Source organism: Rhipicephalus microplus, chromosome 8, assembly GCF_043290135.1.
Source record: "Rhipicephalus microplus isolate Deutch F79 chromosome 8, USDA_Rmic, whole genome shotgun sequence".
Taxonomy (NCBI): domain Eukaryota; kingdom Metazoa; phylum Arthropoda; class Arachnida; order Ixodida; family Ixodidae; genus Rhipicephalus; species Rhipicephalus microplus.
This window is the reverse complement of record NC_134707.1, coordinates 7,508,638-7,523,996: the sequence shown is the minus strand read 5'-3', so window position 1 is coordinate 7,523,996 and position 15,359 is coordinate 7,508,638. Positions and strand designations below refer to the sequence as shown.

At 45.6% G+C, this 15,359-nt stretch overlaps 1 protein-coding gene across 3 annotated transcripts in view; it reads right to left on the bottom strand.

Moving 5' to 3' along the window:
• Positions 1-15,359, bottom strand: part of LOC119164059 (uncharacterized) — a 236,684-nt gene that overhangs the window by 184,376 nt on the left and 36,949 nt on the right. The window lies entirely within an intron of this gene.

Here is a 15,359-nt window from a genome sequence, read left to right as displayed (position 1 = left end):
GAAGCCGTCGAGACAGCATAATGCGTGATTTTTGTTGTCACCCGTCATGGAAACTTAGAACGTTAGGTTTTCTGCTTTCTAAGCTCGAGAGCGCATGCAATATACAACCATGTGTCCGCCTCGGTGAATCAGGGGCTAGGGTGCCCGGCTGCTGAGCCGAAGGTCACGGGTTCGATCCTGGCGGCAGCGGTTGCATTTCAAAAGGCAAAATGGTAGCAGCCCGTGCACTGTGAGATGTCAGTGCACGCTAAGGAACACCAGATGGTCGAAAAATTCCGGTGCCAACCACTACAGCATCTCATAATCATATTCGTAGTTTCGGAGCGTTAAGCCCACGTAATATATATAAACAACCATGTGCATTGATTCTGGTGCACATCGATTGATACGTGGGGTTTAACTTCGCAAAACCACCATATGATTATGAGGGACGCCGTAGTGGAGAGCTCCGGAAATTTCGACCACCCGGAGTTTTTTAACGTGTACCCAAATCTGAGCACACGTGCCTACAACATTTCTGCCTCCATCGGAAACGCAGCCGTCAGGGCCGGGATTCGAACCCGCAACCTGCGGATCAGCAGCCGAGTACCTTTGCCACTAGACCACTGCGGCAGGGCAATTTGGATGCAGTTCGAACAACCCCACGTGGCTGAAAATTATGCGGTGTCACCCACTGAGGTGTGATTTATAATCTTATCGGGGTTTTGGCGCGTACTTAAAATTCCAGAAATGATTGTTATTGACATAACAGTGTCAGTGTGTTTTTTCGCAACCTTCATCATCATCAAGAGCTTTTCTCTCTTTCTCTCCACTCTCCTTTTCTAATGCCGAGTAGCAGGCTAGAAAGTCTATTCAGGCTGACCTCTCAGCTTTTTCTGCCACGATAAACATCTCTCTTCGTTACCATAGGGGCCATATTTCAGCGGCTAATGGGGCTAAACCTGTTATCACTGGTGCAAGCTGCGCCTTGGATGTGTCGCGATAATCAGGAGTGCTATCAGGGATTATAATCCAAATTCCTGCAGCATGCAAACGACCCTATAAAATATTGAGCTCACGCACTTAATAGCTATTGCACTGTAACATACTGTCGCACGGAAGAATAAACTAACGTGTCTCGCAAAGGACAAGTCCCGAAGACTTGTGACCACGATTGTAGCTTTTGTTGTAAAGTATCATGGGCGTTTTGATTTGCTGTGCACAAGTCTGTCCTGTAAAGAGTTCATTCTGTGCCGTTTTAGGTGTTCTGGGCAGTTCGGCATCAAAATCATGAATCATGTCAATTCAATATTTGTTCTCAAATATTTGGTTATGTTTTAACTGCCAATATCTTAAAAGTAAGAAAAAAAGCATGTGGCCTTCATGCGAGCCGCAGAACATGATTGAGATTCCACGCGAGTCTGCAATTATTTATCAAGTTTGGTCTTACAGTGTGAATACTGCGAAAGCATTTTACCCTGAAAATGCAACGTTATATGTTTCATTCATGTACATTTTGTAGCACAGAAGAACAGTGCATATTGCAAATAAAAGCAAGATTTCGAGGAGGAAGGAGGAAGAGGATAGAAGGAGAAAGGACAGGGAGGCTAGCCAGTTCTAAAGATTTTGAAGTTTAAAAGGAATCCGCAGACACAACGTAAACTGCTTCTCTTAAACAATTCATTCTTGTTGCTAAACACTGCCGTGTAAAGGTTGATTGATATGTGAGGCCTGAAGTCCCGAAACTATTATATTATTATGAGAGATGTCATAGTGGGGGGCTCCGAAAATTTCGACCACCTAAGGTTCTTCAGTGAGCACTCAAATTCGAGGACACATGCCTGCAACAATTTCGCCTCTATCGAAAATGAAGTGGGTGCAGCCGGGTTTCGATCCCGCGACCTGCGGGCCAGCAGCCGAGTACCTTAGCCACTAGACCACCACGGCGGGGCACCATGTAAATGTCACAGTGCAGGTAAGTGTACTCTTGAGCAGTGATCGTTGTCAATAACAACTAGCGTGTAGAGTATATTGCCACCTCGTGTTCTGTTTTTTTTATTTGTCGCAAAAAATATACACGCATTGAGGTAGAATATACAGAAGGAGGTCCCATAGCACAAGGCTGAAAGGGGACCTCCTGTTAGAAAATGACATGTTGATAAGTACAACAAAATGGCAACAAAAAAGCGATTAAGTAATTATTGATTGTAACAAAAACAACGCAAACATGCAGTAAAACATGCTAGTAAAAATGGTAACAAAACAATGTTCAGTAATTGTGCATAACTATGAAAACAACGAAACATACAATAAAAATGGCAGTAGAATCGGGAATGAAATGACGTTAATTAACGATATACAGCTATTAAAAGAACTCCAATGTGCATGGGTAATAAATGTGAAAATAACGCACACAGTAATAGCTGTAAATGTAAGAGAACGCCGATATATAAATGAAGATGAGTTATGATTGCGAGATGAGATGTTTAAGTTCTTTTTTAAAAGCAGCTAATGACAATGTTTTATTGCTTAGTGGTACTGAATTCCAAACTTGGATAGCTGCAAATATGGTAGTATGCTTGCCGTAGTTAGTGCGTGCATGTGGTAGTAAATAGTTGTTGTTTGAGGCAAACCTGGTAGAATTAGAGTTTAACAATTGAAATTTCTCTAAAACGTTGACTGTTATAGTATCATTAAGACACTTAAATACAAGAATCCCCAATTTATATTTAAATAAAATACACACTGTTAGTACATTATGTTGCTGAAGAAGTGGGGATGCGCAGGAGATCGGTGAACTGAATGTTAGGATGCGAATGGCTTGGTTTTGGAGACGTTGGAGTGGAAAGATATGAGATGGATAGGTATTCGCCCATGACGTGATACAGTACGTGATATGACTGCGGATGAAGGCGTAGTACAGTTTAAGCAAAGTCTGCAAATTGAAGAATGGTCGGGCTTTAATTAGTGTTCTGATACCATGAGCAATCCTCTGTCTTATAAGTGAAATGTGATGATGGTACTTGAGATGAGCATCTAGAACCACTCCCAAGAATGTGCACTTAGTAGTACTAAGATGTCTGTGGCCGTTGATAGTAATAGCGGGTGTAGGTGAAAGAGGGTTATGACTAGAATGGAAGACAATGAACTGTGTTTTATTGGTATTAATAGTTAAACCATTAGCTGTGCACCATTTCTGAATGTTATAGAAGTCAGAGGACAATTTATTAGTTAGCGCATCAATAGACTTGTCTTTAGTAAATATAGTAGTATCATCTGCATACAAGAAAGGTTGACTGTGTGTTAAAACCGAGGTTAGATCATTAATATAGATTAAGAATAAAAGCGGGCCCAGTATGGATCCTTGCGGGACACCTTTGTCAATAGATTTTTTATTTTTTTATTTTTTTTAATTTATTTGTACCCTCAAGGCCTACAGGCATTTCAGAGGGGAGTGGGTTACAAGGTTATACAAAAAAACTAAAAAGCAGCAACAAAAGTAGTAAGCAGATAAGTACAAACATACATGGGCCCTAATCATACAATGTTAGCTAGTGCTGCACGAAACTGATGGTTGTCTTCGATTGCGGCGGTCAGTCCGGGAAGGCGGTTCCAATCTTGTGACGTCCGAGGAATAAATGACTGAAAGAAGGCATTGGTGTTGCATGGTATTGTTCCTACTTTGTGTCGGTGATCCATACGAGAAGAAATATATGAAGGAGGAGTAATTAACTCACTGAATAGGGGCGAATTATGGTAGTAAATTTTGTGAAAGAGACAGAGGCGAGAGTGTTTGCGGCGCGAAGTTAGAGTGGGTAATTGAAGCAAGTTTTTCATGGACGTGACACTTGCCGCACGGGTGAAATTACCGAGAATGAACCGTGCTGCGTTGTTCTGCACGAGCTCAAGTGATGTCACCAGATAGTGGAGAGGATGTTTAAATGTGGAGAGGATGTTAGAGACACAAACAGCTTGCTGTCTATTAGATAAGTAGCTATTAATCAGCTCCTGCGCACTACCGACGACACCTATTGAGTTGAGTTTACCTAATAGTATGTTATGAACTATGGAGTCAAATGCCTTAGAGAGGTCAATCAACAGTGCTCCTGCAAAACATCCAGAGTCAAGCGCGTGTTTAATATAATCGGTAAAGGAGAGTAGTGCGAAATCTGTTGAATAGCCTGCACGAAAACCAAATTGTTGAGTGGATAAAATACGAAACTTATTTAGATATTTAGATACTCGTTTTTCAATACACTTCTCTATGATTTTACTGTAAGATGAAAGAATGGCAATAGGTCGGTAGTTGCTAATAGAAGTTCTATCACCTTTTTTAAAGACTGGAATTATCTTGGCCTTTTTAAGCTGTGATGGGAAGATGCCAGTTTTAAACATAAGGTTAATGATATAGGCTAAGGGGGTCGAGATTACGCGAGAGATGCATTTCAGGTGAATAGGCTGAATGTTATCGAGACCAGCACTTGTTATTTTCATGTGATTAATTATTTCCTCCAACTCATCTGGGCCTGTTGGAAAGAGGTAAAAAGACTGAAGACATTTCCTAATTGTTGGCTGGTAATCATGAGGCAAGAGGGAAGTGTTAGCACAGAAGTACTTGTTGAAGGCATTCGCAATGTCGTCTGCATTGCGAACTGCATTACTGGCTCGTTGCCAATGAACAACGAGCTAGTAACTCCCATTGTGGTTTAAGCAGCACCTCTACCAGTTGTCACGCATGAGGGGCTCGAAGAAACGTACAAAGGAACGTGATAATCAAAATCTCAGACACGAAGAAGGACGCCTCTGGCTGGCTAGGGTTGCTCGTCTTCGTTTGCTTCGTTCACTGGCACAGAACTGGCTCACTGTTCCCTGGCACAGAGCACCAAGTGGCAGAATGCGTGGAGAAGCTAAAATACTGTGCCAACAAAGCTCCAGGGTTTCAGGTGGTATATTCGGGGTGACGCTGAGGATGCTTTTGATCATGAAGCCTGGTAAAGAATTTCTCAGTATGAGCGTATTACCTTCTAGTTAAATATGCCGTCACACAACTTATACCCGACTCGCACAAAATTCTGAATAATGCGGTACACTTCGATGCGAATTACCCACAATCGTAGCGCGAAACCCACAATCTGATGGCACCCTCTTGCATTCTTCATGAGAATTGTAGGAACCCAGCACGTCGGCAATACACACAAGAAAAAACACGAAAAATGTGAATCAAACGGCTGAACAAGTTCGCCTCAACTCAACAAAATAAAATACTAATAAACAACAAATTTGTACCCACCGGCAGCCATCATGCACCTGCAACGATCCCTAGCTATAGGTAAAATATTGAGTTCATAAGAGTAGTAAAGGATTAGAAATCCGCAATGATGTATTGTAATTAACCACACGAAACAAAGAGAAACATGGCATGAGAATTTCATACCCGTTTAAAAAAATCATGTGTTTATCAACGAGCGTTGACAAGGTAGCGCTGACGCAGTCGTTTTCTTCTCCGTGTGTTTTGTATTGTGCGCTGTTTTTTTAGCAATAATAACAACGTATTGACAAGCTCAGTTCAACGCCATGTTCATCGTGTGCGCGATTCAGCGCTGTAACACCACTTCACTGAAATGTCTGAACTGAAAAACAAATATCTGCTGTTTCCGAGTGCACTGTCACAGCGGAGTGGTGGTCGTTTCAATCCTGTCTGTCGAATAGGCACTTTGGGAAAAGGAAGGGGGGGGGCACCCTCTTGATTTGAAGGGGGATCGGGACAGGCAGATGTGTTCAAGTGTTATTTTGTACCACGTACGCCATGAGAAAAAAAAACTGGGGAAGGGGGTGAGGGCACGAGCCCGGTGTGCCGCCCCCTAGCTATGCTCCCGATTCTGGCGGCTTCACGCACCAGTATAGGTAGTTTAGACGACGTCCGGTACTTAAACTGTCAATATGGTCGCTGGTGCCTTAACTGCGTCAGGAGGGGAGCGGCCATGGAAACGTCACATCTTTCGCGGCCACGCGAGGGAGCGCTCACAACGTGTCATGGCGTCAGTGTACAATAACTGGACTGTCAGTGGACCGGTACTAGCTCTAAAATAACACTGCCTTTTTTGGGCACACTCATGCTTACCTGAACTTTCTCTAGGGTGTATGTAGAGAGCTTTGACGTAAAACATTTCGAAAACTTTCACGCTGGTCACGTGGGATAAGTGCATGCCGGCAGGTGTCAGATTTTAAAGAAGCCACATCGGCTTTGTTTGTAAGTGTCACCGGTCTCTTCCAATACACGTGAATGCTGCGTGTGCTAGATTTTCAGGTCACCCAGCGTCCATGGCTCTCGATGCCCGGAACCTTTAGTTGGTCGCCAACAACTGAAGACAGCTGCGATATTTGAGAGAACCTGTTTTGAGGTGCTTATTGTTCATAATAGGAACTCCTATTTGGTGGTGCAGGGGAAATCATTTGTATTCTGAAGAGGAGCAGTTTATGATCATAGGTCAAACCTCCGACACGCGCGAGTCACGTTTGAGTGCTGGGAAAATGAGAATGACGTGCATCCTCTCCCGTCTTTCCAGTGCTATAACGTCCTTTATTTGCAAGAGCCGAGTGGCGAGAAATCGTGCACACGTAAACACAATAAGCGATAACATTTCTTTATAAAAACAAGAGACGTAGAAAACATTAACGTAGTTTAAAATAAATAATAATACTTTAAAACATTAGTTAAATTTTTCCACGTAAGTTTGCAAAGTGACGGAGACAGTTTAAGGAAGGATTACTTTCGTGAGTCTCGCACGATGGCTGGAGTGCCCACAGCAGCATGATTAATAAAAAAAAAACGGAAAGTGAATGTTTACGTCCCGAAATAACGTTATCACTATGAAACTGTTCGCAGTGAAGGGCTCTGGCAGTTTTGATGAACCGGTGTTCTGTTACACGCACCTAATTTTCAGTACACGAGCTTCAAGCATTTTCGCATCCACCGAAAATGCGGCCACCGTGGCCGGAGTCCAATTCCTCGACATTCGGGTCGCGGCATTAGATGCCGGGAATCTGACGAGAACTAGCGCGATCAGCATGGTATGGCCGATGGCCCTGGGAATCGGAGTCGAGTACTATAACAACAAGACCACCGAGGCGGCCACCACGTAATAATTAACTTCGTTAAAAGCTTGGCTTGCTACTTCAGGATGATTTGTATGGCATGTTCAGTCACAGAGCATGCAAATGAACAAAATTCCCAAACACCACAATTTTTATAATCAAATTTAGTGGGACAAATCAAACGACACCACTTCGGAATTCGCATATATTTACTCAGGATCAAAATCTTCGATTTTCGTGAGCAAGGTCTTTCATTACAATTTTTATATAAATATATAGCGACTTAGCAATTTACACCTCTTTATTAGGCCTGGAAGACGTGGCTAAACTAGGCGCATCTGAAGCAGAGAACAGACTCAAGGGATGTCCCCACAAACAATGAATACGAAGAGCACCATGTGATGACTTATGTACAAGTGATGAAGAAACGCCCTATAAATGCCCACAATAAACAGAGTTCACTATATCGAAGTTAATTTGTCATAATAAACTTCATTATACCGAAATTCTTAACAGTACAGCATTTCACTTTTCACAAATTTCTGTCCATATAACACCTTGGATTTTCAAACCTACCGGGTCGAAGCCTAGCGAGGACTTCGTCCCGGCAGATTTAGTGCTTTAGGTAGCATACGAGAGTGCACTGGGTAGCTGGCACCTCGTGCGAAGATCACGTTAGTGAGTGAATAAACTTTTGTTTGGCCCAGAAAAACGCCATAGAACACATATCTGGCTAATATTACAACGGGACGGACAGGTCTAGCCTGCTGGCTCAATAACGAGCCTGCTGGACGGCCTGGATTTGGTCGTCGAAGACTGGACACGTGACGTTCCCTGGCAAAAAGTGTTGCCCAGTCGGCGCCCTGGCTACGAGTGGAAAAACATGTTTTGTGGAATAACGCACCAGATGCATGTTCTGATATTAGGCAGCACATAAGTTATCTTCGGTTACATTGTCGCGAGCATGAAAGGACTGAAATGTGCATTTCTAAATGAGAAAATGAAAGGGCTGGCTACCAGAGACAGTTCTAACGTGAAAAAAAAAAATGACAGCATATCCACGGACTGAATGTTTATGAGTGGGGTGGAGCAGTCCGTCCGTTCACTAGAGCACGAATCGAACTGGCGCTTTCCTCCACTCATCCACTCCGTGTACATGCTGTGCATTTCTTATTGTAACAGCGCCATATATCCTCTTTAATCGTCCACTATATACAAAAATCACTAACGCCATCTAGTGATATTTCAAAGAACATACAGGGACGTCATCTAGTGATATTTCCAAGGATTAGCATTACTGTATATGCTACCTTTAAAGGCAGCATATAGAGTAACTCTACTAAGTATATACACAACGCCATCTAGTGAGCTACTCATGAAGTAGACGTGGCTAGATACTACATGCAAATGGAGGAGGAACCTACCTACACCCTAAGGAGCTTCGCCCCCAGAAGACGGTGTCTCGTTTTTGAAGCGTTTCATGGCAGTAACGTGTCAGACTCGTGATACACGTTCGGTTGTGAGTTCGACTCTCACTCGCTTGTTTTTTTTTCTTATCTTAGGTTTCTTTTACGTAATGCTTGTGTTTCAGCCGTAATTACAATCTGGACAGGAAAAAAAACATTCATAGAACTATATAAATGCCCGTTCACTGGGGCCCCCAGCGCGAAGACGCGGACAGAATGGAAGTGGACACGGCATCACACTGACCTTCGAGCGAATTTTTATTGGAAAACAGGAATATAGAACGCATGAACTGCACGAACTCGCATGATTTTCCACATTCCTTAACTGCTTTAGTTAAGCACGTAGCAGTAGTCCCAGTGTGCAGTGCGCTAACATAGGTAGTGCCACTTCCAGCGTGTCGGAGTCCCAGTACGCAGCGCCGCACTGGTCTGATAATCATATACAGCACAGTTATAGCGCTGTTAGATGTGGGAAGGAAAGTCGTTGCAGGTGATGGCATCTGGATGGAGGAACTTAACGCCGACAAGAGGATACGGAAAACAAACAGGGGTTTAAGACATTATTTACACATATTTACAGAAAAGAAGGGATAGTGGTTTCACAAACCACGAGCGTGGTGGTTGAACGTTACATAGTTCAGAGCAAGGTTCAGAGCCCGCTGTCCAGCACTCTGCCGCGTCGTTTTATGCCCTGTCGGGCTCCTCCTCTCAGCGTCGAACACCAATCACGCACACACAGGTGAGGGGGGCGAGCATGCAAGGTCCACGTGAACACTGCACTGTGGTGGCGCCAGCAGGGCTCTTCCTCGTCGTGGGTGTGCCGCTACACGAGAGTTCCCACGATCCTGGCAGCATACTTCAAAGGGTCCGCCGATTTTGTTCGCTCAATTAGCGGGGCGATCCGCGGCAGCCGCCGCGGTCTCCCCCAGGAAGACGCTGTCTTTGTTGGCCTCTCTCGAATGGTTTAACGGCGTCTTGGCGACACGACGTCTCGTCCTCCGGCTAGCACGTACAATGCCTGACGAGCATAGGCAGTCGGCTGGTCGGCTTGGTGAATGATGATTAAAGAAGCGCCGCTCCGCCGTCAACTCTGTCGCTGGTCATGCCAGCTTTCCGTTGCCCGATGAGTCGCCGTGTCCATTAGTCACGCTGCTGCTCGAAGGGAAGACCAAAGGGTCCGCACTTGAAGGACGGGACTCGCCTCTGCCCGCCGCCTGGTCTGGATAATCACTCAAATACTTGACAACGTCCGTCAGACTGCGCGCCGAAGGGATTGAGAGACGAATCCCCTGGCCAAACCTAACAGCGCCTATGTATTTTCCATAAATGGGCTGCGGTTCTTTGTGGCGTCTACTCTTCCACAATGACCAACACTACTCAATTCCCGAGGGAGACGCTGTCCGACTTGCAAAGCATAAAAAGTCTTACAAAAGACACAGAAAGGCAATAGCCTGAGGAAGGAGGAGGGGAGAGTCATTCATTATATTTGCCGTTTTGATGGCTTTCGTGGAGCGGAACTGGCTGCATATTTTACTGCAGTGCGATACCACCTCTAGAGGGAGAAAAATAGAGTAACCATATGTTTTGTGTACTTCGGTACCACCGCGACGAAACTAATTTGAAAGTTTTGTACCCGAAAAGTGTCGTGACTCGATAGTGGCACTGGTGGATCTGTCCAGACTACCATGACAGACGGCATCATAGGGTCCTCTCGTTTCAACACAAGGCTTCTAGGTGCAGTGTTATCAAGCACGCTTACTGATGTAGAACAAGCAGAGTACTGTTTATACGTGTCATGCTCCCGCTTATCATGACGAGTCATGCTATTTTTTTTGTTTAGTTATGAAGCCAGTCACGCCGAGAAAAAAACGTTTTTTTCGTTCTGCCCATTTGATCGGCAACATTCTGTTACATCAGTGGTGACGAGGGTGGGACAGTTGCACGATGACAGCCAGGCCACCTGAGTACGACGACACGACTAGTATAGCTGGAGCACTTGTGTCTGTTTGGAGGCCTTTTTCGAAGGCCGTGGCATCACAGATACAGGAAAACGGTGAGCGTTTCTGGTTTGAGCACCAAGTGACAGAGCTGTTCTCGTACTTCAGGGGCAGTGCCAGTCAGAATCAGTGAACAGCCCTAGCTATGGCGCCGTCGGGCAACTGCTGGACAACTACTTCGGTCTTCAAGCTAATGAGATTGCAGCGAGCTACGCTTTTTCATGCGGAATCAAGCAGAAGGCGAAAAAGTACGGGACACTATCACTGACCTGAGACGTCTCACGAAAGGTTGTAATTTCGAGAAGTTTCTGGACCGCATGTTGCGGGATCAGATTGTCTGCGGAATCTATGACGAACAAGCTCGACGACACACGTCACAAAAGAAGTTTAATTTGGCTGAGGCAGAAGCTTTTGCTCTTCCTGCAGAAACGACGGAAACACCTGTGCAGTCTATGCAAAAAAGGAGCTTCCCCGATAAAGCTCCGCCAATTTTGTTCAGAAGCACAGAAAAAATCCGCCTAAATTCGGACAAGGGTATGCATCCATGACAGAGCCTACCCAATGCGGGAGTTGCGACTCGGACCATGTTTCGGAGTGTTCGAAATTTCCTCTTCACTGCTAGACGGCAGTGAAGAAATGCTCTACGCTTTGATGGCTCACAGCTACAGTAGCAACGAATCCGCTCGACGATTCGAAAGGGATTTCATCTGGGAGGGCCAGAAACAGCGCATGCTGGTGGATACGGGGTCCACTATCAGCGTTATTCCAAAGAGGGTATTCGAGAAACATTGAGAACTGTGGCCGACAGAGGAGAAGACTTCACTGCGCCTGACGTGCTTCCTGGGGCCGCTGCTGGTCCGTGGCCGAGTTGCCATGAAAGTCAAATGCGGTTACATGGAAGTGTGAGAGCTCGCTGGTTGTAGTGGATAGCAACGGGCCTCTACTCTACTGTGCGGCCGGAACACCATTTAAGCCTTCCGGAATGCTGGAATGGCGCTACTGGAAGAATGTGTGCCAGGCAACGTACATGTGGTTCGATGTGACGCAACCACAGAAAAACTGGTGACAGAATTCCCAAACATTTTTTTAGGAGAGGTTGGGTTGTTGCAAGGAACCGTCTGTGAAGCCACCTGTAAAGACTAGACCAGTGTCATTTGCGCTTAGGGAAGAGGTGTAGGAAGAAATTGACCACCAAATACAGGAAAGAATGCTTTCTGAAGTGAGATTTTTGGAGTGGGTTACGCCAGTCGTGCCCGTAGTGAAACGTAGCTGAGATATTGGGCTGTTCGGAGACTTGAAATTGACCGTGAATCAGTCAACACAGTTGGAACAAAAGCCTTTGCTGAAAATTGAGGACATATTCGCATCTCTGTATGGGGGGCAGGTGTTCACCACTTTGGATTTACGGCACGCATATTGTCAACTTCCACTGGACAACGAAGCACGAAAAATGGCTGCGTAGAACACACATAAGGAGCTGTTTGCACACAGCCACCTCGCTTTAGACATCGAATCTGCTCCGGCTTTGTTCAAGCGCTGCTTAAAGGCCATTGTGCAAGGCCTGCCTCGCGTCAAGGTGTACATGGATGACATTATAGCCGAAAAGCAGAACGATCAGCCCACTCTGCGGCGAATCTTTGAACAGCTACGGGACAATGGACTCAAGATGAACCTTGACAAAAGCAGATTCCGCGAGAAGCAGGTATTGTTCTTGGGCCACAAGATAGGTGCAACGGGTCTCCACCTCCCCGGCAATATGGAAGCTATCACGGCTGCACTATGGCCACAGACGGTGAGCCAGCTGAAATCATTTTTGGGATTGATCACATATTACGCCAAGTTTTTGCCTAACCTTGCCCCCATGTAAGATCCACTCTTTAAGCTGCTGGTTAAAGCACCGCGAAGGCGTTGGCGAGCCGAATACGAGGAAGACTTCAAGGCAGCCAAGCGCGCTATGATGGAAGCAAAACTTAATCCTCATACACTACAACCCAGAAAAGCCATTGTGGCTTGAATGCGATGCGTCACCGGTTGGGTTCAGCGCGGTGCTGTCACACCAAATTGGAAGCCTCAATTATCTCATATCTTTCTGCCCGAGAACCCTGACAGCTGCTGAGCGAAACGTTCGCAGTTAGAGAAAGAAACGTTGGCCTTGGTAATCGGCGTTATCAAGTTTCGAGATTACTTACTGGTGAATCATTTCACTCTGGTTATAGATCACAAGCCTCTGATGGATGTGTCAGCCGGAGAGGCCAATTCCGCATATGGAAGCAGCGAGAATACAAAGGTAGGAATTTGTGCTCTTGGCTTACCAATATGACCTCGAGTACCGCCAGGCACCGCTAAAGGCTAACGCAGACGCTCTCAGTGGTCTACCATTGCCGTGCTTGGAGGATAGAGGAGGGCAAGAACCCATAGAATACGTGCTATACAGACAGGGCCTGAATTCTATGGCCCTTTCCGCTCAGCAATTACACATGAGCCGCAAGGACAATAGCTTGATCAGATCAGCCTGTGTATGACGCATGGCTGGCCACGGCGCTTATCTCCTGCACAGCAACACTTAAGTACGTACTTTTCTCGCCGTGACGAGGTCGCAGCTAGTCATGATCTGATTTACTGGGACCATCCCGTTGTGTTGCCACATGAGGCACGACGGGGCATGCTAAGGGAACTGGATGACAGTAACCTAGTTATCAGCGTGATGAAGCGCACAGTGGTTGCACTTTTTTGGTATCTTGGCTTAGAGAGGGACTTTGAACGGTTGGTTCAAGGTTGCCCTGTGGGCACACAATGCTGGCCTATGCCTGCCGCAGAAGTTCCGTCGCCTTAGCCGGTGAGTAACAAACCATGGTACAGGTTACACATGAATTTCACTGGCCCCATGAATGGCTTCTAAGTTTTTGTGTTGGTGTACGCTGAGACTAAATGAATAGAGACCATACCTTCAGACCGTCACGGCGGACGCCACCGTTCACGTACTTCAAGGTATTTTCGCCCGCTTTGGCTTCTCACACTGATTGTTATTAGAAAATAGACCACAGTTTTCAAGCGCCATTATGTCATGTTTCTTGCAGGAAAGCCACGTGAAACAAATGAGCACAGCCCCGTATACTATCTGCAGTCAGATAGTTTGGCGAAACGGGCCGTGTGGACCATAAAGGAAGAGCATCAAAATAATTGGGCAGGTACATTGCAAGAACGACTGATTAAGTTCTAATTAGGTTAGAGAACAACCCCTTTGGAAAGAAGAAAGTCGCCAGCAGAACTGCTGTTGTACTTTGTCCCCGGACCAGGCTGATGGCCTCACTCCAGACGAAAAGGTGGCCAAAAGAAATGGTGCCAGCAAACCTGCAGAAGTACAAGCAAAAGCACACTCGTGGATCCAACCCGGAAGGCATGTATGGTCGCACCAGTACCAGCCTAGTCAGAAATGGATGCCGGCAACAGTGTAGTGTCCACGATGGAAGCTCGCAGGGTAACGCTGAAACACCGGAGGAACCACAGAGGCGCAACGTAGATCAACTACGGCCATGGCTGGACTTGGGTGTCATCACCTGGCAAACAAAGCCAAGTTCATGACGAAGCTCAGGGTACCCTCAAGCAGGCAGACGCACTTCAAGATAAGGGCGTACGAGAACTCAACTCTCAAGCTGAAGACCAACAACCACTACGACGTCCCCCTCGCCAGCGGGAACTACTGGATCATCTCGCTTACTCAACATTAAGGAAGATGGATGCAGTGTTATAAGGCACGCGTACTGATGTACAACAAAAACAGTACTGTTCACACGTGTCGTGCCTTTGCTTAAGAAGACGAATCATGTGACCTTTGCTGATTAGTTATAAAGACAGTCACACCAAACAAAAAACGTTCTTTTCGTTCTGCCAGTTCTACCGGTTACGTTCCGTTATTTTATAAAGGTTTCAAATGGGACTATAGATGCCTTTTATTATTTTTGGCACTGTTCGTGTTATTTTTACAGCAAAATAAAAACAATATGCCATATTTTTGTAAAAAAAAACGTCGTGTTACCGCTTCATTCAGAGTGAAAGCTGTTACGAGATCAAAACTCGGTTCACGCGCAGGGCCGTAGTCGTCCGCCGCCGCCGGTGTCCGTAATCACTATCGCAGAAATAAGAAAAATCTAGCATCAAGGACACCGTGGGGCTCGTACCCAGGTGCGCTGCGTGGCAGTCCAGTATTCTACCACTGAGCCACACCTGTGCTTTGCACTTGTCAAACTTAGACAGACTTGATGTTGAGAAAGCGATCTCGTGAATGTGAGTAATAAAGCGTTTTAGAACAGCAAAATAGCAACTAGACATCACACAATGCGAATAGCGTAACGAGTGGGCCGTTCAATGCCCCAACCCATTAAAAAAGCTTGTTCTTGTTTCGCTATAAACTGTGACGCATGCCCACTTCAGCCATGATTCCTCATCATCATCAGCCACTACATGAACAATTGACACAAAGTTTCTTGTAAGTGTTTAGCGGATACCACGCTTCTCAGAACAATGACGAATGATAGCATAGCAAATGCCGGCCTACTACTCAAAAGGTTTATTATTAATGCCCTAGGGGGTACCAAGCAAGTGTACTGGCAGCAGTTACAAAAGGCTCTGAAAGGCCGCTCTTCTAGCTTTCGCTGTGCCTGTGCTGCGCCTTCCACGCAGGCCTGGCGTTTTTTTTTTTTCAGTGAAGCCATTTTCACTCGAAAATAACTTGGGAAGTAGGAACAATGAACAGCGTGATATTCTTCACGGATACACAATAGTAACACAGAAGCGCTGATTTTGGAGTCCCCGCGTTGAATAT